Below are 21,934 nucleotides of genomic sequence, written 5' to 3'. Positions count from 1 at the left end.
CACCAAATGCAAAAAAACAATGAGTTCTTCAAGAATTAAACTATGGCCTATTGTTTTAAAAGCAACTACACCCACCAGCATAACACCAATGCCAACCCTGACATTGCTTTCATATTGGAGACTAACCCTACAAAGTGTTTAATCAACAACTGAAGAGCAGAAGATCAGTTAGATGAGACAGTTGAAAAAAATCTAAGAAATATTCTCTTCATTTTTTTTCTCATTTTCGTGGTTGCTAAACTCTAAGAAGAAAGAAGAGCCTGAGACTTAATACGAAAAATTAAAACAGACTAAAAGCATCACCAAATGTGAAAAACAATTCATACCTTGGCTGAGAATCGAACTCATGTCAACTACTTGGAAGGCAGCGATTCTCACCACTATACCACCAACACTTACAGAAACCATGTTTTTTTCTTACATTTTCTGCACTAACAATTAGAGATGAGCGGTGTTCGACTAGAACTGTTCGCCAATCTCAAATTCGAGCTGTTTTGGGCGGTGTTCGAGTTGTTCGACGAACCCGAACGATTTGCAAAAAATTCGGCTGTTCGAGGTTATGTTCGATAACTGTTCCTGCACCAAAAGCTTGTCCTGCATGTCTGGCGCTATTTAGAGCACCAATCATGCAGGGATTGTCTGCCACTCACTGTAATGCCACAGCCATGGTGGTTGTGGCATTACAGTGATTGCCCAAATCGATGGGAACAGTGCCAACAGTGAAACATGAAAAGCCGGCAATTCAGCAGCGGTATACACCTGTACCCGACAATTTAGAACCGAAAGAATAGAGCTTCACACATAGATTAGATAGATATAAACATGTCAGCCACATATATACGAAGTACAGTGAAAGTGCTGCTTACTGTACTTGTCATTTAGCGTAAAGGATTTATCAAAAAAAATAATAGTGTTTTCATGCACCGTCTCTTTAAAAAAGCCGGCCGGCAATTCAGCAGCGGTACCCGACAATTTATAACAGACAGAATAGAGCTTCACACATAGATTAGATAGATAGAAACATGTCAGTCACATATATATGAAGTACAGTGATAGTGTTGGTTACTGTACTTGTCATTTAGTATTAAAATAAAGGATTTATTATTAAAAAAATTGGCGTGGGGTTCCCCTTAATTTTAGGCTCTAGCGGAGGTTAAGCAGACGGCTGGGGCAGATGTTTGAGACCTGGGAAGGGGGTAATACCCACGGAGCTTCCCAGGCTACTAATATCAGCCCCCAGCTGAATACATAGCCTTTACTAGCTATTAAAATGGGGGACCCCCAAAAAAAATGACGTGGGGTCCCCCCTAATTTAATAGCTAGCAAAGGCTAGGCAGACAGCTGGGGGCTGATATTAATAGCCCAGGAAGGGAGCCATGAATATTGGCCCCCTCCCAGGCTAGAAACACCAGCCGTGAGCCGCCCAGAAATGGCGCATTCATAGGATGCGCCAATTCTGGCACTTAGCCTCGCTCTTCCACGCTGCCCTGGTGCGGTGGCAGGGGGTAATAGGGTTGGGGTTGATGTCAGCTTATAATGCCAGCTGACATCAAGCCCAGGTTAGTAATGGAGAGGCATCTATAAGACACCCCCATTACTAACCCCATAGTCAAAGTTAAAAAAAACACAAACACCCAGAATAAAGTCCTTTAATTGAAATAAAGACACAATCCTTTATTGTTCTAAATTAAACCATACTTACCGTCACGCCCATTCCAGCTGAAGCCAACGATCTCCTGCAATAAAAGAAAAATAATAAAGCAACCTCATCCTTACCTTTCCATGGTTCCCACGACAGCTTCAGCTCTGCTACATCGAGATGACAGGCTGGACCGCAGCAGAACACTGCCATCCAGCCTCTCATCCCGCAGACACTGAGAAGCGCAGGCTTGCTTGCGCTGCTCAGCGTCTCTCTGTGACGACATCCAGATGAGCCGAGTTCATGTCCAATGAACTCGGCTCACCTCATGCACGTCACTGACAGCGTGGGAAAATTCTCACGCTGAAGCGGTGAGTGCAGGAGAATTCTCCCACGCTGTCAGTGACGTGCATAAGGTGAGCTCATGTCCAATGAACTCAGCTCACCTCCTGCACGTCACTGACAGCGTGGGAGAATTCTCCTGCACTCAGCGCTTCAGCGTGAGAATTCTCCCACGCTGAAGCGCTGAGTGCAGGAGAATTTTCCCACGCTGTCAGTGACGTGCATAAGGTGAGCTCATGTCCAATGAACTCAGCTCACCTCCTGCACGTCACTGACAGCGTGGGAGAATTCTCCTGCACTCAGCGCTTCAGTGTGAGAATTCTCCCACGCTGAAGCGCTGAGTGCAGGAGAATTCTCCCACGCTGTCAGTGACGTGCATGAGGTGAGCCGAGTTCATTGGACATGAACTCGGCTCATCTGGATGTCGTCACAGAGAGACGCTGAGCAGCGCAAGCAAGCCTGTGCTTCTCAATGTCTGCGGGATGACAGGCTGGATGGCAGCGTTCTGCTGCGGTCCAGCCTGTCATCTCGATGTAGCAGAGCTGAAGCTTTCGTGGGAACCATGGAAAGGTAAGGATGAGGTTGCTTTATTATTTTTCTTTTATTGCAGGAGATCGTTGGCTTCAGCTGGAATGGGCGTGATGGTAAGTATGGTTTAATTTAGAACAATAAAGGATTGTGTCTTTATTTCAATTAAAGGACTTTATTCTGAGTGTTTGTGTTTTCTTTTAACTTTGACTATGGGGTTAGTAATGGGGGTGTCTTATAGACGCCTCTCCATTACTAACCTGGGCTTGATGTCAGCTGGCATTATAAGCTGACATCAACCCCAACCCTATTACCCCCTGCCACCGCACCAGGGCAGCGTGGAAGAGCGAGGCTAAGTGCCAGAATTGGCGCATCCTATGAATGCGCCATTTCTGGGGCGGCTGACGGCTGGTGTTTCTAGCCTGGGAGGGGGCAAATATTCATGGCTCCCTTCCTGGGCTATTAATATCAGCCCCCAGCTGTCTGCCTAGCCTTTGCTAGCTATTAAATTAGGGGGGACCCCACGTCATTTTTTTTGGGGGGTCCCCCATTTTAATAGCTAGTAAAGGCTATGTATTCAGCTGGGGGCTGATATTAGTAGCCTGGGAAGCTCCATGGGTATTACGCCCTTCCCAGGCTTCAAACATCTGCCCCAGCCGTCTGCTTAACCTCCGCTAGAGCCTAAAATTAAGGGGAACCCCACGCCAATTTTTTTAATAATAAATCCTTTATTTTAATACTAAATGACAAGTACAGTAACCAACACTATCACTGTACTTCATATATATGTGACTGACATGTTTCTATCTATCTAATCTATGTGTGATGCTCTATCTTTCTGTTCTAAATTGTCGGGTATCGCTGCTGAATTGCCGGCCGGCTTTTTTAAAGAGACAGTGCATGAAAACACTATTATTTTTTTAAATAAATCCTTTACACTAAATGACAAGTACAGTAAGCAACACTGTCACTGTGCTTCTTATATATGTGACTGACATGTTTCTATCTATCTAATCTATGTGTGAAGCTCTATCTTTCTGTTCTAAATTGTCGGGTACCGCTGCTGAATTGCCGGCCGGCTTTTTTAAAGAGACAGTGCATGAAAACACTATTATTTTTTTAAATAAATCCTTTACACTAAATGACAAGTACAGTAAGCAACACTATCACTGTACTTATTATATATGTGACTGACATGTTTCTATCTATCTAATCTATGTGTGAAGCTCTATCTTTCTGTTCTAAATTGTCGGGTACCGCTGCTGAATTGCCGGCCGGCTTTTTTAAAGAGACAGTGCATGAAAACACTATTATTTTTTTAAATAAATCCTTTACACTAAATGACAAGTACAGTAAGCAACACTATCACTGTACTTATTATATATGTGACTGACATGTTTCTATCTATCTAATCTATGTGTGATGCTCTATCTTTCTGTTCTAAATTGTCGGGTACCGCTGCTGAATTGCCAGCCGGCTTTTTTAAAGAGACAGTGCATGAAAACACTATTATTTTTTTAAATAAATCCTTTACACTAAATGACAAGTATAGTAAGCAACACTATCACTGTACTTATTATATATGTGACTGACATGTTTCTATCTATCTAATCTATGTGTGAAGCTCTATTCTTTCTGTTCTAAATTGTCGGGTACAGATGCTGAATTGCCGGCCGGCTTTTTTAAAGAGACGGTGCATGAAAACACTAATATTTTTTTTAATAAATCCTTTACACTAAATGACAAGTGCAGTAACCAACACTGTCACTGTGCTTCTTATATGTGTGACTGACATGTTTCTATCTATCTAATCTATGTGTGATGCTCTATTCCTTCTTGTCTAAATTGTCGGGTACCGGTGTATGCCGCTGCTTAATTTCCCGGCCGGCTTTTTTAAAGAGAGTGTCTTCTGAGCAGTTTGTCAGCTTTTGGACACCTTTGCAGGTGTTTTCTATGTGTTTCTATGTGTTTTTGTTTGCCTGCCATTGGTTTTAACGGTGTTCGACGGTGTTCTAAGGTGTTCGACGAACAGTTCGACGAACAGTTCCTCGAACATCCCGGTGTTCGACGAACCGAACCGAACCCGAACACTACGGGGGTGGCTCAACACTACTAACAATACGAAATTATTAGTAAAAAGTAAGACGTGCCAGGAAAAAACCCCCCACATAAGTATTGCATTGACCAGGAATCAATCGCAGGTCAACTGCTTGGAAGGAAGGTTTGTTCACCACTATACCAAAAATGCTTAAGGTACCCAGCATTTTTTTCACATTTTCTGCACTAACCCTACAAAATTGTTAGTAAAAAGTATGACGTGCCTGAAAAAAAAAAACTCCAATGTTTTGTATTGGCCGGGAATTGAACCCAGGTCAACTGCTTGGAAGGCAGCTATGCTCACCACTATACCACCAATGCTTATAGGGTCAGCTTTTTTTTTTTACATTTTCTGCACTAACATTACAAAATAGTTTGTAAAATGTATGATATGCCAGAAATAAAACTACATAAGTATTGCATTGGCTGGAAATCGAACCCGGGTCAACTGCTTGAGAAGCAGCTATGCTCACCACTATACCACCAATGCATGAACCAACTTGACTGGTTTCGGATTATGGCTGTTAAATCTGCTAAAGTTTTACTTAAAAAAAGGAGGACTGAATATGTCTTGAAAGAGCCAATTACTAAAAAGTTTAAAAACAAGGCAAAGCATTTTCCAAAACTCAAAGATGAATTCTTGTGAATCAGCTATGGAGCTTTTCCACCAATTCTTACAATTCTCTCAATTATTTTCACTTTTTTGCCAATAAGGTAACTAAACTCTTATCAAGAAAGAAAGTACACTATGAGTCTTAGCTCAAAAAGATTACAAAGAGTCAGCACCAGCACCAAATTACCCCTAAAGACCTCTGCCATTTTTGGCATTTTTAACACTAACTCTAAAGACAGAGGAGTTTTTGGAATCAGTTATGTAGCTTTTCCACCTCTGCCTACAAATTCTCTCAATTAGCTTTGCTTTTTGCCAACTAAGGTAGCTAAAGTGTTACCAAGAAAGAAATAAAAGCATAAGCCTTAGCACAGAAAGTGAAAAAGATTCCAAACACCACCAAATGCAAAAAAACAATGAGTTCTTCAAGAATTAAACTATGGCCTATTGTTTTAAAAGCAACTACACCCACCAGCATAACACCAATGCCAACCCTGACATTGCTTTCATTTTGGAGACTAACCCTACAAAGTATTTAATCAACAACTGAAGAGCAGAAGATCAGTTAGATGAGACAGTTGAAAAAAATCTATGAAATATTCTCTTCAATTTTTTTCTCATTTTCGTGGTTGCTAAACTCTAAGAAGAAAGAAGAGCATGAGCCTTAACACGAAAAATTAAAACAGACTAAAAGCATCACCAAACGTGAAAAACAACTCAGGCATTGGCAGGGAATCCAACGCGGGTCAACTGCTTGGAAGGCAGCTATGCTCACCACTATACCACCAACACTTACAGAAGCCATGTTTTTTTCTTACATTTTCTGCACTAACAATACAAAATTATTAGTAAAAAGTAAGACGTGCCAGGAAAAAAAAACCCACATAAGTATTGCATTGACCAGTAATCAATCGCAGGTCAACTGCTTGGAAGGCAGGTTTGCTCACCACTATACCAAAAATGCTTAAGGTACCCAGCATTTTTTTCACATTTTCTGCACAAACCCTACAAAATTGTTAGTAAAAATTATGACGTGCCTGAAAAAAAAACACACCCATGTTTTGCATTGGCCAGGAATCGAACCCGGGTCAACTGCTTGGAAGGCAGCTATGCTCACCACTATACCACCAATGCTTACAGGATCAGCCTTTTTTTTTTACATTTTCTGCACTAACATTACAAAATAGTTTGTAAAATGTATGATATGCCAGAAATAAAACTACATAAGTATTGCATTGGCCGGGAATCAAACACGGGTCAACTGCTTGAGAAGCAGCTATGCTCACCACTATACCACCAATGCATGAACCAACTTGACTGGTTTGGGATTATGGCTGTTAAATCTGCTAAAGTTTTACTTAAAAAAAGGAGGACTGAATATGTCTTGAAAGAGCCAATTACTAAAAAGTTTAAAAACAAGGCAAAGCATTGTCCAAAACTCAAAGATGAATTCTTGTGAATCAGCTATGGAGCTTTTCCACCAATTCTTACAATTCTCTCAATTATTTTCACTTTTTTGCCAATAAGGTAACTAAACTCTTACCAGGAAAGAAAGTACACTATGAGCCTTAGCTCAAAAAGATTACAAAGAGTCAGCACCAGCACCAAATTACCCCTAAAGACCTCTGCCATTTTTGGCATTTTTAACACTAACTCTAAAGACAGAGGAGTTTTTGGAATCAGTTATGTAGCTTTTCCACCTCTGCCTACAAATTCTCTCAATTAGCTTTGCTTTTTGCCAACTAAGGTAGCTAAAGTGTTACCAAGAAAGAAATAAAAGCATAAGCCTTAGCACAGAAAGTGAAAAAGATTCCAAACACCACCAAATGCAAAAAAACAATGAGTTCTTCAAGAATTAAACTATGGCCTATTGTTTTAAAAGCAACTACACCCACCAGCATAACACCAATGCCAACCCTGACATTGCTTTCATTTTGGAGACTAACCCTACAAAGTATTTAATCAACAACTGAAGAGCAGAAGATCAGTTAGATGAGACAGTTGAAAAAAATCTATGAAATATTATCTTCAATTTTTTTCTCATTTTCGTGGTTGCTAAACTCTAAGAAGAAAGAAGAGCATGAGCCTTAACACGAAAAATTAAAACAGACTAAAAGCATCACCAAACGTGAAAAACAACTCAGGCATTGGCAGGGAATCCAACGCGGGTCAACTGCTTGGAAGGCAGCTATGCTCACCACTATACCACCAACACTTACAGAAGCCATGTTTTTTTCTTACATTTTCTGCACTAACAATACGAAATTATTAGTAAAAAGTAAGACGTGCCAGGAAAAAACCCCCCACATAAGTATTGCATTGACCAGGAATCAATCGCAGGTCAACTGCTTGGAAGGAAGGTTTGTTCACCACTATACCAAAAATGCTTAAGGTACCCAGCATTTTTTTCACATTTTCTGCACTAACCCTACAAAATTGTTAGTAAAAAGTATGACGTGCCTGAAAAAAAAAAACTCCAATGTTTTGTATTGGCCGGGAATTGAACCCAGGTCAACTGCTTGGAAGGCAGCTATGCTCACCACTATACCACCAATGCTTATAGGGTCAGCTTTTTTTTTTTACATTTTCTGCACTAACATTACAAAATAGTTTGTAAAATGTATGATATGCCAGAAATAAAACTACATAAGTATTGCATTGGCTGGAAATCGAACCAGGGTCAACTGCTTGAGAAGCAGCTATGCTCACCACTATACCACCAATGCATGAACCAACTTGACTGGTTTCGGATTATGGCTGTTAAATCTGCTAAAGTTTTACTTAAAAAAAGGAGGACTGAATATGTCTTGAAAGAGCCAATTACTAAAAAGTTTAAAAACAAGGCAAAGCATTTTCCAAAACTCAAAGATGAATTCTTGTGAATCAGCTATGGAGCTTTTCCACCAATTCTTACAATTCTCTCAATTATTTTCACTTTTTTGCCAATAAGGTAACTAAACTCTTATCAAGAAAGAAAGTACACTATGAGTCTTAGCTCAAAAAGATTACAAAGAGTCAGCACCAGCACCAAATTCCCCCTAAAGACCTCTGCCATTTTTGGCATTTTTAACACTAACTCTAAAGACAGAGGAGTTTTTGGAATCAGTTATGTAGCTTTTCCACCTCTGCCTACAAATTCTCTCAATTAGCTTTGCTTTTTGCCAACTAAGGTAGCTAAAGTGTTACCAAGAAAGAAATAAAAGCATAAGCCTTAGCACAGAAAGTGAAAAAGATTCCAAACACCACCAAATGCAAAAAAACAATGAGTTCTTCAAGAATTAAACTATGGCCTATTGTTTTAAAAGCAACTACACCCACCAGCATAACACCAATGCCAACCCTGACATTGCTTTCATTTTGGAGACTAACCCTACAAAGTATTTAATCAACAACTGAAGAGCAGAAGATCAGTTAGATGAGACAGTTGAAAAAAATCTATGAAATATTATCTTCAATTTTTTTCTCATTTTCGTGGTTGCTAAACTCTAAGAAGAAAGAAGAGCATGAGCCTTAACACGAAAAATTAAAACAGACTAAAAGCATCACCAAACGTGAAAAACAACTCAGGCATTGGCAGGGAATCCAACGCGGGTCAACTGCTTGGAAGGCAGCTATGCTCACCACTATACCACCAACACTTACAGAAGCCATGTTTTTTTCTTACATTTTCTGCACTAACAATACAAAATTATTAGTAAAAAGTAAGACGTGCCAGGAAAAAAAAACCCACATAAGTATTGCATTGACCAGGAATCAATCGCAGGTCAACTGCTTGGAAGGCAGGTTTGCTCACCACTATACCAAAAATGCTTAAGGTACCCAGCATTTTTTTCACATTTTCTGCACTAACCCTACAAAATTGTTAGTAAAAATTATGACGTGCCTGAAAAAAAACCACACCCATGTTTTGCATAGGCCAGGAATTGAACCCGGGTCAACTGCTTGGAAAGCAGCTATGCTCACTACTATACCACCAATGCTTACAGGATCAGCTTTTTTTTAACATTTTCTGCACTAACATTACAAAATAGTTTGTAAAATGTATGATAAGCCAGAAATAAAACTACCTAAGGATTGCATTGGCCGGTAATCGAACTCGGGTCAACTGCTTGGGAAGCAGCTATGCTCAACACTATACCACCAATGCATGAACCAACTTAAATGGCTTGGGATTATGGCTGTTAAATCTGCTAAAGTTTTACTTAAAAAATGGAGGACTGAATATGTCTTGAAAGAGCCAATTACTAAAAAGTTTAAAAACAAGGCAAACCATTGTCCAAAACTCAAAGGTGAATTCCTGTGAATCAGCTATGGAGCTTTTCCACCAATTCTTACAATTCTCTCAATTATTTTCACTTTTTTGCCAATAAGGTAGCTAAACTCTTACCAAGAAAGAAAGTACACTATGAGCCTTAGCTCAAAAAGATTACAAAGAGTCAGCACCAGCACCAAATTACCCCTAAACACCTCTGCCATTTTTGGCATTTTTAACACTAACTCTAAAGACAGAGGAGTTTTTGGAATCAGTTTTGTAGCTTTTCCACCTCTGCCTACAAATTCTCTCAATTAGCTTTGCTTTCTGCCCACTAAGGTAGCTGAAGTGTTACCAAGAAAGAAATAAAAGCATAAGCCTTAGCACAGAAAGTGAAAAATAGTCCAAACACCACCAAATGCAAAAAAACAATGAGTTCTTCAAGAATTAAACTATGGCCTATTGTTTTAAAAGCAACTACACCCACCAGCATAACACCAATGCCAACTCTGACATTGCTTTCATATTGGAGACTAACCCTACAAAGTATTTAATCAACAACTGAAGAGCAGAAGATCAGTTAGATGAGACAGTTGAAAAAAATCTAAGAAATATTCTCTTAAATTTTTTTCTCATTTTCGTGGTTGCTAAACTCTAAGAAGAAAGAAGAGCATGAGCCTTAACACGAAAAATTAAAACAGACTAAAAGCATCACCAAATGTGAAAAACAATTCATGCGTTGGCCGGAAATCGAACCCGGGTCAACTGCTTGGAAGGCAGCTATGCTCACCACTATTCCACCAACACTTATAGAAACCACGTTTTTTTCTTACATTTTCTGCACTAAGAATACAAAATTATTAGTAAAAAGTAAGACGTGCCAGGAAAAAAAAACCCACATAAGTATTGCATTGACCAGGAATCAATCGCAGGTCAACTGCTTGGAAGGCAGGTTTGCTCACCACTATACCAAAAATGCTTAAGGTACCCAGCATTTTTTTCACATTTTCTGCACTAACCCTACAAAATTCTTAGTAAAAATTATGACGTGCCTGAAAAAAAAACACACCCATGTTTTGCATTGGCCAGGAAGAGAACTCAGGTCAACAGCTTGGAAGGCAGCTATGCTCACCACTATACCACTAATACTTACAGGATCACCTTTTTTTTTTACATTTTCTGCACTAACAGTACAAAATAGTTTGTAAAATGTATGATATGCCAGAAATAAAACTACATAAGTATTGCATTGGCCAGGAATCGAACACGGGTCAACTGCTTGGGAAGCAGCAATGCTCACCACTATACCACCAATGCATGAACCAACTTGACTGGTTTGGGATTATGGCTGTTAAATCTGCTAAAGTTTTACTTAAAAAAAGGAGGACTGAATATGTCTTGAAAGAGCCAATTACTAAAAAGTTTAAAAACAAGGCAAAGCATTGTCCAAAACTCAAAGATGAATTCTTGTGAATCAGCTATGGAGCTTTTCCACCAATTCTTACATTTCTCTCAATTATTTTCACTTATTTGCCAATAAGGTAACTAAACTCTTACCAAGAAAGAAAGTACACTATGAGCCTTAGCTCAAAAAGATTACAAAGAGTCAGCACCAGCACCAAATTACCCCTAAAGACCTCTGCCATTTTTGGCATTTTTAACACTAACTCTAAAGACAGAGGAGTTTTTGGAATCAGTTTTGTAGCTTTTCCACCTCTGCCTACAAATTCTCTCAATTAGCTTTGCTTTTTGCCAACTAAGGTAGCTAAAGTGTTACCAAGAAAGAAATAAAAGCATAAGCCTTAGCACAGAAAGTGAAAAGAGTCCAAACACCACCAAATGCAAAAAAACAATGAGTTCTTCAAGAATTAAACTATGGTCTATTGTTTTAAAAGCAACTACACCCACCAGCATAACACCAATGCCAACCCTGACATTGCTTTCATATTGGAGACAAACCCTACAAAGTGTTTAATCAACAACTGAAGAGCAGAAGATCAGTTAGATGAGACAGTTGAAAAAAAGCTAAGAAATATTCTCTTCAATTTTTTTCTAATTTTCGTGGTTGCTAAACTCTAAGAAGAAAGAGGAGTAGTGTTGAGCCACCCCCGTAGTGTTCGAGTTCGGTTCGGTTCGTCGAACACCCGTGTGTTCGCCGAACTGTTCGTCGAACTGTTCGTCGAACACCTTCGAACACCGTTAAAACCAATGGCAGGCAAACAAAAACACATAGAAACACATAGAAAACACCTTCAAAGGTGTCCAAAAGCTGACAAACTGCTCAGAAGACATAACTAACACATGGAAAAGTGACAAGTACATATAGTCATGCGAAAATAAAACAGGTGGAGGAGTAAAAGGAGGGGGAGACACAGATATAGGCATGTCATGCCCTTCTAAAATCCAAAAAGTGAGAAGCCGACACGGCCAGTCCGCTTCTGCCCGTGCCACCTCCGTGTCGCCGGGTTTGTGCCAGAGCCGCGGTGAACCCTGACGGCCAGCCCCCCTCTCCCAATACTGGTGCCTGTCCGCTGGTGGGTCGAGTGAGCCCCCCTGTGGTGGAGGCAGCTCTAAGCTTTTTAATTTAAATTGTCTCTCTAATTTGAATGAATACACTTTAAATCCATTTACAAGGATCTATTGGAGGGCAAGTCTCATGCCTGCAGCCGCGGTAATTCCAGCTCCAGTAGCGTCCACTAAAGCTGCTGCAGTTAAAAAGCTTTTATAAGGATCGAGCTCGGCTGTCCACCGCAAGGCATCCTACTGCCAGTCCCAGCCCCTATGCCTTGGGGTGCCTCCTGATGCTCTTCACTAAGTATCCCATGGTCCCGAAGCATTTCCTTTGAAAAAATTAAGTGTCTAAACTACAGGTGGTGTAGCTTGCTTAACAGCCGGGATAATCCGCTGACTAGCAGACACTGCTACTAGGCACAAAGTATTTCCTGGGCTAGATGCAGTTAAAAATTTGTAATTAGATACTCTCGTTGGTTGCTGAGAAAGCATTCCATAGAGTCTCCTGGCACGCCATATATGATTCTCTTAAAGAGCTTGGGGTTGGGGTCTAGGGGACCCTTTTATAGCCAAAATCACGGCCCTGTATCGAAATACGTCACCTAGGCTGAAGATAAATGGAACTGTAGCACCCTGAGGGCTCGGTTGCTACAGACGTATTGCACCTCACCCAGAGGTGTGATATCTCACTCTCAGGTAAGGATGGAGTGTGGATCAGGACCCGACACCTGCATGCATTACACCACATTGCCGTGGGGCAGGGCGACCAATATGCCCCTGAGATGGGCACGACAGTCCCTGTCCCTGGCTGGAGTGGGGGGAGGGAACACTGAGGAAGGGGAACCCTGTAGTGCAGGAGCAGGGAGGAAGCAGTTCCTGGGTGCATTGAGAAGGGAGTATAAAAGGTGGGCACCATCTTAGTTCAGTGCAGAGAAGTCTGAGCAGAAGTGGCAGGGAGCAGGGGCTCTGCATGAGCTCTGCTCCGGAGGCGGGCCTAGTAACAGAGGCCCAGGCCTGCAAGAGGGAGAAGGAAGGAAGAGGAGCGGAGAAGGCTCCAGGAACGAGGAATGAAGGGATCCCAGGGGTGCGGACGGGCGAGTCGCCACCGCACGCCCGAATCCACCTGCGTGGAGGGGTCAGGCCAAAGGGGGAGACCGGTCCCCGAACTAGTGGAGGCAGGAAACGACCCTCAGCTAGAAACTGGAGTCTCTGACATTTTATGTGGCGCAGCCCCTTGCTCCACCCGCTAGGAAGGCACCACATAGGGTCAGGGAAACTGACGCCAAGTTTACCAAGAGGAGGCCCGAGGCAGCCGGACAGAAGTGTTGGTAAGAAAGGCCAGACAAAGGACACACAAAGGGGGTCCTGTGAAGCGCTCCAAAGTTATCTGGGAGTTGTCTGAGCCCCTCACCTGGTGAGCACAGTACGACGTGGGCAGCCGTTACCTGCAGACGTGGTCTGGATAATAAGAACTGTGAGTAAAGGCCCTGAACTGCATCACTGACTCCGTGTCGTTACTGCTGCTGCCCTGCACCATCACCCCCATCCTCCGCATACACTGCCCTGAGGCTATACTCCTCCCGTGGGGAGTTATGCTACGCTCTGCTGCACCCACAACACCAGCCTTAGCGATCTGCCCTGTAGCGGCGGTTCACTCTGACCGCAATCCACGGGTGGCGTAGTCGGACATTTAAACATCAAAACCACATAAATAGTTCCGCCACTGGTTTGACCGCCCTGAGCCACGGAACCGGATCGCCGCCACGAAGACTACAACCACCAGCATCCACCAAAAAGGGTCCGGCTTCCGGGTGTCCCAAGGCCCAGGGGGTGCGTCAGAACATTTTCATCACCTTTCACAATCACCAATGGGACAAGGCAGGGATGTCCTCTGTCCCCTCTCTTATACATCCTAGTGACGGAGCACCTGCTCTCATCAATTCGCCATAACCCCAATATTAGGTGGATTGAGGTGGGAGGCACCGAGTACAAGTGCTCTCTATTTGCTGATGATGTCCTAGTATATATCACTCAATCACATATATCCATCCCTGCTGTTATGGCTGAAATAGATCACTTTGTTACATGGTAAAATTTTAAAATCAATGCAGCGAAGTCTGAGGCCCTTGATGTCTCCCTCCCTAAATCCATATAGGATTCCATCCAGTCCAACTTTCCCTTTGCCTGGCCCTCACAGGGTATCAAATACTTAGGAATTCCTATTCATAGAGACCTCTCCCATCTCTGTTATCTTAATTTTGGGCTCTTTATTGAACAATTCCATACAGACCACCGTTGGCAAGTTAGAACTGTAAGATTCACTACGTGAACCACTGGTGTATTGTGGAAAAGCACATGTACACCGCGTTCCAAATTATTATGCAAAAAGTGTTTAGGAGTGATAAGGGAAGAATTTGTTTGTTTGTCAGTTAAACTCATTGATGGTGATGTGTGTCAGGGCTCTTTATATCACTGTAAGCAATTGCAGACACCTGTGCTAATTAGTTTGGCAGGTGTGTCCAATGAAAGGCAAGACTACTTAAGAAGGCTCTCTCACATTATTAAGCAGCCTACATTTTCTGCCAAAATGGGAAAGAAAAAGGATGTGTCGGCTGCTGAGAAGCAACAAATTGTGGAGTGTTTAGGTCAAGGCATGACTACAATCAACATTGTGCGATGATCAGGATGAAGTGTCTTGGCAATCAAGAAGTATGTAGCTGATTCACAGTACACACGTGTGCGTGCTGATAAGGGCAAATTGAGGACTCTTTCCTACAGGCAATTACGTCAGGTTGAAAGAGCAGCGGCAAAAAAGCCTTGTCATAGCAGCAGACAAGTTTTTGAAGCTGCTTGTGCCTCCAACGTCCCCCGAACAACAAGATGCAGGGTCCTTCAGAGGTTTGCAGCTGTGCATACGCCATCCTGTCGACCTCCTCTATCCACTTCACACAAGCAGAAACGGCTACAGTGGGCCAAACATTACATGAAGACTGATTTCAAAACTGTTTTGTTCACGGATGAGTGCCGTGCAGCGCTCGATGGTCCAGATGAATGGAGTGGAGGATGGCTGGTTGATGGACACCCCACGCAAACACGGCTACAGCGCCAACAAGGAGGAGGTGGAGTAATGTTTTGGGCTGGAATCATGGGGAGAGAGATTGTCGGCCCCTTTAGGATCCCTGAAGGCGCTAAAGATGAACTCCATAATGTATGTGGATTTTCTCAAACAGCACTTCCTGCCATGGTTCAAGAAGAAGAACCGTGTATTTCACAGCAAGATCATTTTTCTGCATGATAATGCACCATCTCATGCTGCACATAAAACATCTGCATCTCTGGCTGATATGGGCATAAAAGGGGACAAACTTATGGTGTGACCCCCATGCTCCCCTGACCTCTACCCCATTCAGAACCTTTGGAGCATCATTAAAAGGAGTGTCTATGATGGCGGGAGGCAGTTCATATCTAAGCAACAGCTCTGGGAGGGTATTCTGTCCTCATGCAAAACAATTGAAGCAGAAACCATCCAAAACCTGACAAATTCAATGGACGAGAGAGTTCAGAAGCTCCTTTCGAACAAGGGGTCCTATGTGAAAATGTAACATCACCTAGAATAAAGTTTTGAGTTGAAAACTGTTTGATTTCAGTTTCTAACAACCTGCTAATGCTTATAATTTCAAAAATGACCATTTTTTTGGTCTTTATTAAAATGAAAAGGTTGATCGAAAAGTTTGGGGGATCTAAGAGTGTGGCAACCCAGTAATCATGATTACTTCGAATTCTGACAATATGAGGGTCATGCTGCAGGTAGTGCAGCAAGAAGGCACTTATGTGTCTTGGGCATCTCGGAGCCCCAAAATTATTTTCCGGGCTAGATGCAGCTAAAAATTATTATTAATTTTAAATCTGGTGAAGCTTTAGTATAGATGGCCTAATAGGATCAGTGCTGCACACTGCTACAAAGCCCAAATTATTTTCCAGTCAAGATACAGATAAACATGATTAGTAATTTGAAAGCTTAAAATGGTTGGTAGGGTGATTTTAACCAATCATCAAGCTTTTACTCTCCCCAGGATGACACAGGGGTAGAAAAGTCGTTTCGGATCCATGATTTGTTCATCTTTATGAACGTGAGTCTGTCTACATTATCAGTGGAGAGCCGCGTGCGCTTATCTGTCAGCACACCACCAGCAGCGCTGAACACACGTTCAGACAGAACGCTGGCTGCGGGGCATGACAAGATCTCCAAGGCGTAAGTGGCTAGCTCCGGCCATTTATCCAGATTGGAAGCCCAAAAAGAGCAAGGGTCCAGTGACACAGTCGTGGCTTCAATGTTTACTTGGAGATACTCCTGTACCATCGTCTCTAAGCGTTGACTATGTGTCAGACTTCTTGTCTCCTGTGGCCTTGCAAAGGATAGGCTAAAAAAGTGGTGAAATGATTCCGCAAAATTGATGTTACCAGCAGATACTGTGGTTCTGTTACGGTTTGAGTGCTGAACACTTGACGGTCCCACGGTTGGCAAGTTGGAACTGTGAGATTCACTACGTGCACCACTGGTATTTTGTGGAAAAGCACATGTAAGATTCTGCAACAGTCTCTGCTGATACTCCTGCATTCGTGCATCCCTTTCTATGGCAGGAATAATTTCTGCAAATTTACTTTTGTACCGGGGATCTAACAGTGTGGCAACCCAGTAGTCAGGATTATTTCTAATTCTCACAATTCGAGGGTCATGTTGCAGGTAGTGCAGCAAGAAGGCACTCATGTGTGTTGCGCATCCAGGAGCACCAAGTCCCTGTTGTGTTGGTGGCGACGTAACAATCATGCTTCCTTCCTCTGTCCTCTCCCCCCAACCTCGCACAACAAAAATGTGATCAAGGTCTCCCTCATCTGATGAGTCTTCCATCAGTTCGTCCTCCACTTCTTCCTGGGCTCCTGCACCTTCCTCACTAGTTTGGCTGCTACCATGCGCCCTGGTAAAACCATCTCCCCCACCCTCACATGCCTGCCGCCTTGGTGCTGCCGACCGTCTGGACCTTGCAGATGTTAGCCCTTCCGCATACAACTCCTCCTCCTCTACTTCCTCCACCTCCTCTTGTGCCACCACCTGACTCCGAATTCTGTTTAACATGTGCTCCAGCATGTAAATCACCGGAATAGTCATGCTGATAATGGCATCGTCAGCACTAAACATCTTCGTCACCATTTCAAAACTGTGCAGAAGGGTGCATAGGTCCCTGATCTGAGACCACTCCTCCAGCGTGATTTGCCCCACCTCTGGATCTCGTTGGCCCAGGCTATACGTCAGAACGTATTGCACCAGGGCTTGTCGGTGCTGCCACAGTCGCTACAACATGTGCAGAGTTGAATTCCACCGGGTAGGCACATCGCATTTTAGCCGGTGAAGTGGCAGGCCCAACGACTTCTGTAGAGATGTAAGTCGCTGAGCTGCGGGCTGCGAATGGCGAAAGTGAGCACACAGCGACCGTGCCCTCTGCAGAAGGCCATCTAGTCTGGGATAGTGGGCTAAAAATTGCTGGACAACCAGGTTCAACACGTGAGCCATACAAGGCACGTGTGTGACATTGCCCCGGCGAAGGGCCGCACCCAGGTTTGCAGCATTGTCGCACACGGCCTTCCCTGGTTTCAGGTTCAGTGGAGACAACCATTCATGAAATTGGTTCTCCAGAGCTGACCACAACTCCTCAGCTGCGTGACTCACATTTCCCAGACATTTCAATGTAAAAACCGCCCGATGACGTTGAGCCCTACTGCCAGCATAGTAAGGAGGTGTGCAGGATCCCTTATGCGCAGTTAGAAAGCTTGTGGCATGACCAGAAAGGCTTTGGGTGCAGGTGGAAGACCGAGAGGAGGTTGAGGAGGCAGAAGCAGTGGAGGAACTTTGACATAAAGAGGATTGACGCACAACTCGTGGGGACGGCAAGACTTGGACAGCAGCCCCTTGTCCTGCTGTCACCATAGTTACCCAGTGCCCAGTCAGCGACATGTAACGCCCCTGTCCATGCCTACTCGTCCAAGTGTCTGTGGTGAAATGCACCCTGTCACACACAGAGTTTCTCAAAGAAGCGGTGATGTTGTGTGCGACATGCTGGTGGAGCGCAGGCCCACCTTTCTTTGAGAAGTAGTGCCGACTGGGCATCTGGTACTGGGGCACTGCGACGGACATAAGGTCTCGAAAATCCTCTGTGTCCACCAGGCAGAAAGGCAGCATTTCTGTAGCCAAGAGCTTGCAGATGGTGAAATTCAACCTCTTAGCTTTCTCATGGCTAGGAGGAAATGGTCTTTTACTTGTCCACATCTGAGGGAACGAGGGCTGGCTATTGTGCTTAGACGGGGTTGATAAGGGTGTCCCCGGCAAACTGCCGGTCTGTGAGGAAGATGCAGGCGGACATGTTAGGTTGCCTTGATCCAAAGGTGGTGCTATCGATGTCGGACAGCGCTCAACACCAGCTGGTGTTACCACCTCCAAAGAAAATGATGACCTGCCAATCACGCTGGCTGTTGCGGGTAAAGAGGTGGCAGGTGTGCGCCCCAAAACAGGTGTGACTGCTGTCCCCCCAGTCACAGAGGATGAAGAGGCCGCGGATGCACAAGATATGGCAGACGGTGGTTGGCCCGGCCGGCTAGGCCGCATTGTAGCACACTGAGCTTCCCACTGCAACTTATGCTTCATGTCCATGTGCCGGTTCATGCATGAAGTACTCAAACTATGTATTTTTTGGCCTCTACTTAGCTTTTGCTGACAAATGTTACTGATAACACAAGTTGGGTCATCTTTATCGATCTGAAAAAATGCCCAGGCTATGCAAGGCTTAGCACCCATGCGACCTGAAGAGCCACCACGACTTGTGGTGAGAGGCAGAGTTGTGTTTGAGGATGCAGTTGTTGACGTGCTTCCAGTACTACGTCTCTTTCCAGGAAGGCGCAACCTGACCTCGTCGTCACTAGCATCTTCCTCCACCTCCTCTGCTGACCTCATCTCTTGGCTGACTGTGGGTTGACAGTAAGTGGGATCTCCAACCTCATCATCATCACCCTGTGCGTTATCACACCCGTCGTCCTCAGAGCCAACCTGTTCCTGCCCTGACAAAAAACTAAAGTTGTCGCTCCAATCAGGTATTTGAGTCTTATCATCGTCTTCCTCAATCGTCTCCACCAACAGGAGTTACAGTTTGGGAATGAGGGTCTACATTATGGTCAGAACCTTCTGCGTCTGGTCCTGGATCCGACTCATAAAGATTCTGGGCATCAGTGCAGATCATTTCCTCGTCTGGATTCACAGAAGCGCTGGAGTCGACCTCTGATTCCCAGGCTATAGTATGAGTAAACAGCTCTGCAGACTCAACCATCTGTTCTACCTCATACTCAGACGGGCAGCTGGAGATTTGGGAGCTGTGAGGAAGCAAGTGCGATTGGGGTGACACCTTTGAGGACTGGAGTATTTGTGATGTTGAAGTTGATGTGGAGGAGAGCCCACTTAAAGGAGCACTTGATATCCGTTGAAGCACCTGCTGTTTTTGTGCCTCATCTGGAATTTGTAGCAATTGGCGTGGCCGTAAGAAAGGGATCTTATCACATTGTCCGCTAAAAGAAGTAGACATTTTAGTTTGGCTAAAAGATGGTCTTTCTTCTGCAGATGTTACTGTTGCTTTAACACCTACCACACGGACACAACCTTTTTTCCCCTTCCCAACATGCCTATTCCCCTTTCCACCAGCAGGAGGCCTTTTTCCACTCATTTTGGTGGTTAACTAATTAACAACTCTGGAGTTGTTTGCACAAAAAAACAATGGATGGGAACCGAGCAGAGCTGAGTGGCCAAACTGTGGTATTAGGCCAAAACTATTGGATGGGTTAGATGCAGAAAAAAATTATATTCAATTTGCAACCTGATGGAGGTCAGTATAGATGGACTAATAGAGAAAGTCCCACACACTGCTAGAAGGCCAAATATTTTTTCAGAGCTAGATGCAGATAAAAATTATTTTTAATTTGCAACCTGATGGAGGTCAGTATAGATGGACTAATAGAGAAAGTCCCACACACAGCTAGAAGCCCAATATTTTTTCAGAGGTAGATGCAGAAAAAAATTATTTTTAATTTGCAACCTGATGGAGGTCAGTATAGATGGACTAATAGAGAAAGTCCCACACACAGCTAGAAGCCCAATATTTTTTCAGAGGTAGATGCAGAAAAAAATATATTCAGTTTGCAACCTGATGGAGGTCTGTATAGATGGATTAATAGAACATGTCCCACACACAGCTAGAAGCCCAATATTTTTTCAGAGGTAGATGCAGAAAAAAATATATTCAGTTTGCAACCTGATGGAGGTCAGTATAGATGGACTAATACAACAAGTCCCACACACAGCTAGAAGCCCAATATTTTTTCAGAGGAAGATGCAGAAAAAAATATATTCAGTTTGCAACCTGATGGAGGTCTGTATAGGTGGATTAATAGATCAAGTCCCACACACAGCTAGAAGCCCAATATTTTTTCAGAGGTAGATGCAGAAAAAAATATATTCAGTTTGCAACCTGATGGAGGTCTGTATAGATGGATTAATAGAACAAGTCCCACACACAGCTAGAAGCCCAATATTTTTTCAGAGGTAGATGCAGAAAAAAATATATTCAGTTTGCAACCTGATGGAGGTCAGTATAGATGGACTAATACAACAAGTCCCACACACAGCTAGAAGCCCAATATTTTTTCAGAGGTAGATGCAGAAAAAAATATATTCAGTTTGCAACCTGATGGAGGTCTGTATAGATGGATTAATAGAACAAGTCCCACACACAGCTAGAAGCCCAATATTTTTTCAGAGGTAGATGCAGAAAAAAATATATTCAGTTTGCAACCTGATGGAGGTCTGTATAGATGGATTAATAGAACAAGTCCCACACACAGCTAGAAGCCCAATATTTTTTCAGAGGTAGATGCAGAAAAAAATATATTCAGTTTGCAACCTGATGGAGGTCTGTATAGATGGATTAATAGAACAAGTCCCACACACAGCTAGAAGCCCAATATTTTTTCAGAGGTAGATGCAGAAAAAAATATATTCAGTTTGCAACCTGATGGAGGTCAGTATAGATGGACTAATACAACAAGTCCCACACACAGCTAGAAGCCCAATATTTTTTCAGAGGTAGATGCAGAATAAAATATATTCAGTTTGCAACCTGATGGAGGTCTGTATAGATGGATTAATAGAACAAGTCCCACACACAGCTAGATGCCCAATATTTTTTCAGAGGTAGATGCAGAAAAAAATATATTCAGTTTGCAACCTGATGGAGGTCTGTATAGATGGATTAATAGAACAAGTCCCACACACAGCTAGAAGCCCAATATTTTTTCAGAGGTAGATGCAGAAAAAAATATATTCAGTTTGTAACCTGATGGAGGTCTGTATAGATGGATTAATAGAACAAGTCCCACACACAGCTAGAAGCCCAATATTTTTTCAGAGGTAGATGCAGAAAAAAATATATTCAGTTTGCAACCTGATGGAGGTCTGTATAGATGGATTAATAGAACAAGTCCCACACACAGCTAGAAGCCCAATATTTTTTCAGAGGTAGATGCAGAAAGAAATATATTCAGTTTGCAACCTGATGGAGGTCTGTATAGATGGATTAATAGAACAAGTCCCACACACTGCTAGAAGCCCAATATTTTTTCAGAGCTAGATGCAGAAAAAAATTATATTCAATTTGCAACCTGATGGAGGTCAGTATAGATGGACTAATAGAATGATGCTATGCCCAAAAGATTTTACTTCACTAGGTGCAGTAAAAAAATTGGTATTCTATACACAGGTGGTATATCTTGCAACACAGATAGGCTACTCCACTGACTAACACACTCTGCAATAGGCCAAAAAGGATTAGCTTTGCTAGATTCAGCCAAATGCTGTGAAAAA

General features: G+C 43.0%; 3 non-coding genes across 3 annotated transcripts; all 3 read right to left on the bottom strand.

Annotated features, from left to right (window-relative positions):
• Positions 1 to 4,855: 4,855 nt before the first annotated feature.
• TRNAG-UCC (transfer RNA glycine (anticodon UCC)) lies at positions 4,856 to 4,927 on the bottom strand. Its single transcript has one exon. It is a non-coding gene; the product is annotated as a tRNA-Gly (tRNA).
• A 1,351-nt stretch (positions 4,928 to 6,278) lies between these two features.
• TRNAG-UCC (transfer RNA glycine (anticodon UCC)) lies at positions 6,279 to 6,350 on the bottom strand. Its single transcript has one exon. It is a non-coding gene; the product is annotated as a tRNA-Gly (tRNA).
• A 1,351-nt stretch (positions 6,351 to 7,701) lies between these two features.
• TRNAG-UCC (transfer RNA glycine (anticodon UCC)) lies at positions 7,702 to 7,773 on the bottom strand. Its single transcript has one exon. It is a non-coding gene; the product is annotated as a tRNA-Gly (tRNA).
• Between the last annotated feature and the right edge of the window lie 14,161 nt (positions 7,774 to 21,934).

This window comes from Phyllobates terribilis, unplaced genomic scaffold, assembly GCF_046119375.1.
Source record: "Phyllobates terribilis strain yellow unplaced genomic scaffold, ASM4611937v1 Scaffold_3__8_contigs__length_932513732, whole genome shotgun sequence".
NCBI lineage: Eukaryota > Metazoa > Chordata > Amphibia > Anura > Dendrobatidae > Phyllobates > Phyllobates terribilis.
Note: the sequence above shows the minus strand (reverse complement) of the source record. Positions and strands in the feature narration are given on the sequence as shown.